This window comes from Coenobita brevimanus, chromosome 52 (genome assembly GCF_032717465.1).
Source record: "Coenobita brevimanus isolate Jiangsu-jjx chromosome 52, ASM3271746v2, whole genome shotgun sequence".
Taxonomy (NCBI): domain Eukaryota; kingdom Metazoa; phylum Arthropoda; class Malacostraca; order Decapoda; family Coenobitidae; genus Coenobita; species Coenobita brevimanus.
This window is the reverse complement of record NC_137005.1, coordinates 19,839,354-19,843,357: the sequence shown is the minus strand read 5'-3', so window position 1 is coordinate 19,843,357 and position 4,004 is coordinate 19,839,354.

Genomic DNA, 4,004 nt, shown 5'->3' with positions numbered 1-4,004 from the left:
CCAAGTGTTGTAAGACAACACTTCACTATCCATGATCCAACAGGAGACATGGATAGAGATATCAGTTTAATGAGGCGCCTTTTAGCCGTCCATGCCACCCCTCAACGCATCGGCGAAATAAATCAATTCCCCGTTGACCTCATCACCATCAACCCGTGGGAATTTTCTCCGTGCTACCACGGATGTCCGATTCACGACATCCGTGAGCAGCTAGAAGCTGCCCAGTGCAGCCAAATGACACGAGGGCGCTTACAAACCTCCCCACCATACGCAAATTCCCCTAAGCCCCAGGGGAAGAAAAAACAAAAAGGGAAAAACAAAAAGCGCCCCCCTGCCCCCGCATCCCACCGTAATGGCGGGGGCCACCTCACCTCTCCCCCAGTCTACGACAGGGGAGAACGTTATTTTTCCTTTTCCCCCCGTCTCACTATCTCTTCTGTTCTACCTTCCCCTATTCCTGCCCCTAGTTCTAACCTTCCCACCCCACACACCATTATACTCCCGCAACACAAAACGGGCCTCCCTCTTCACAGGCCTCCTAGGACCATCTCCACATCTTCCCCTAACCTACTTCCTAAAACCACCTCCCTCCGTCTACTGCCTTCCACCTCCCACCCCGCGCCACCCACCGCCATCACTTCACCACCGTTCGCTTTCCCCGCCCACAAAGTGAACTATTGAGAAAGAGCTTTTGGCCTTGATTTTGGGTTTACAGCATTTTTCATTTTATTTGTGTTCTGGTTTTGACCCCATAGTCATTTATACCGATCATAACCCACTGAAATTCCTTAGTAAGTATAAAGAAAAAATTCAGATATTGACAAGATGGAGTCTACTTCTTCAGGAGTATTCATTAGACATACAACATGTCAAGGGGAAAGAAAATGTTATTGCAGATTGCTTATCTAGACTTTAGACAGATTGTTTTAGAGTAATAAGAAATTTCCTTTGTAAATTTCTTTTTTCTTTGTGGGGAGGTGTTACATAGCCTATGATTTCATCATCCTTTGTGTAATTCTAACGTACAGTATGCTGCATGTTTGATCACGAGCGTGTTCTACCTCACTCCCCCCCTCCTCCCTTATAGTAGAGTAAGTCGTTCTTTCTGTTGTTCAGAGCAGGATTGTCAACTCTTTGTCCCCATGGCTTCATTTGCGCGTCCTTCTTACAAGTTGTATTAAGCTCTGCCGGCCCCTATGTAATGAGCTCAGTCTCTGCATTATTGCCACTTAGATCTACTCCTCATTTTGTTCACATCTCTGTCCACCCCTGTACAGTTGTTATTATTGTGAGTGCTCAAGAAGTCTCCAATCATCTAGCAGCTGTGTAAGTTGAGTATAAGCGTGTTGCATTTTTTCTTGTGCTGTGTGGCGTGGGGTCTTGATTCTTGGGCCTAGTGAGGTTTTTTGTGATTCATGTGTTTTGGGTGTCAGCCCTTATTAATAATATTTTGTATCTGTAATAATATATCTTCCATTCACTGAGTATTATCTGGTTTTCTCTTTTATCACGGCTGACTTAGATAAATTTACTCTTGCTAATTTCGTGTTAATAGAGGCTATTGCATTTAACCATATATTTAACCCGTTTTTGCCATTACATTATCCTTATGAGTCCTGAATGTTTTGTTGTTAGTTTGAGCATTAAACTTTAACTTGTAATTTTACCTAATTCTTTTGTATGTAATGAGCTCAGTCTCTGCATTATTGCCACTTAGATCTACTCCTCATTTTGTTCACATCTCTGTCCACCCCTGTACAGTTGTTATTATTGTGAGTGCTCAAGAAGTCTCCAATCATCTAGCAGCTGTGTAAGCTGAGTATAAGCGTGTTGCATTTTTTCTTGTGCTGTGTGGCGTGGGGTCTTGATTCTTGGGCCTAGTGAGGTTTTTTGTGATTCATGTGTTTTGGGTGTCAGCCCTTATTAATAATATTTTGTATCTGTAATAATATATCTTCCATTCACTGAGTATTATCTGGTTTTCTCTTTTATCACGGCTGACTTAGATAAATTTACTCTTGCTAATTTCGTGTTAATAGAGGCTATTGCATTTAACCATATATTTAACCCGTTTTTGCCATTACATTATCCTTATGAGTCCTGAATGTTTTGTTGTTAGTTTGAGCATTAAACTTTAACTTGTAATTTTACCTAATTCTTTTGTTTTGAACCTGGAACTTTAAGGGATAGTAGTGATTTTTAGTATTCTCACTTAAAGTGTACATTATCTTTCTCTGTTCCGTAACAATATATATATATATATATATATATATATATATATATATATATATGGCTGTAGCATATTTCTTGTCTCTGATACTTGCGCTATGTTTTCGCAAAGTCAGTTAATGCATGCAACATTTCTCAGTGAACACTCGCTGCACTATTTTATACGTATGTTTCACACTAAACCATACGCAATATAGCACTGTCTGAGATTGGTACAATACCTTTTCACTGAAATCTGTGATTGTGTGGCGTATTTGTTGTCTCTGATACTTGCGCTAGGTTTGAGCTAAGTCAGTCAGTGCATGCAATATTTCTCGGTGAACATTCTCTGCACTACTTTATACTTGTTTCACACTAAATCATATGCAATATAAAACACTATCACATGATTCCATCACAACCTCCTCTATTATTCCCTTCCCGACTCCATGGCGTACGTGACCACCTGTTTCCTTAGCGACTGTTGCATATCTCTACGGTGTACTTAATGCCTACTATGGTAGGTCAGTTATTTCACCATTCCAGGCACTATATGTTTCACAAATATAAGTATTGGCTTCACTATAAAATTGTAAAATACTCATCATTTGTGGGCAGGGTGAAGGAGAGTGGAAACCCCATTATAACAAACCAGACTTCTGCCTGTAGGCCTAATGACTGATAACAGGCCCCAATACTTTACAAACACTATATCTATGTCCCATTGACACAATCACTTCACATTATAGTAAAAAATACTGTACAATCACAATATTTCAATAATGGCTTCTGGCTCGGGTAGGAGGGGGGGAAATGGCGGTTTTAATTAAAGGGATGACTGACAGCTGTGCAACCCTCCAGCCTGGCTGGTCGTGAGATACTGAGTTTTTTTCTACTAAGCATTGTCTCATCAGAGCAGTCACAGTGTTGCAAATGCCTTACCCCAGGAGAGACACACACCCACTAGAACACGCCAAAATTTGATGCAAATCGGCCAAAAATTTAATTTTTTGTAAATTTTTGGGGATCAGGAATGCGATTTGCGTGACTGTGCTTCTTCCTACCAAACCACATGCAACGTGATTTGCTACTGTGCCTGAGAGGGTATATAAGTGAAGTCGGTGAATGTACAGTGAGGTTGAATGAGGAGAAAAGGAAAATGTGAGAGCATTTCAGTACTTGGGTAATGTGATGAGTAAGGATGGATGTTTAGAGGGTTAAGGGCTTGAAAGGGTAAAACAAGGAAGAAAGGTTGCTGGTTCCTCAAAAGCAGTGATAAGAAACAGGGAAGTAAGCATGGAAGTGAATAAGTTGCTTCATGACAGTATTGTGATACCATCTCTAACATATGGAAGTGAATCTTGAACCTTGTTGGAGGGACAGAAGTCGAGAGTGAGAGCAGTGGAAATGAGTTAGTTGAAAGGAACATGTAGAGTTAGATGGAGAGACACACTGACAAATAAGGAAGTGAAGGAGCATTGTTGTGTGGATGTGGATATGACAGGAAACGTTAGGAGAAACACACTGAGGTTGTTTGGCCATGTGGAGAGGATGGAGAGTGAGAGACTGACGAGGAGAGTGTATGTGAGTGAGGTGGAGGGGGGACCAAGGATGAGATGGAGGGATGGAGTGGAGAGGCACAATATATGAGAGAGGGAGGTCTGGACTGCGAGATGGGCAGTAAAATGGCGATGGACAGGGCGACATGTTTGTGGCCACCCCTTAAGGGATTAAGACATCTGGCAATAGACAGATAGATAGATAGATATATTTGAGTTTTACACTGTGTACATTCG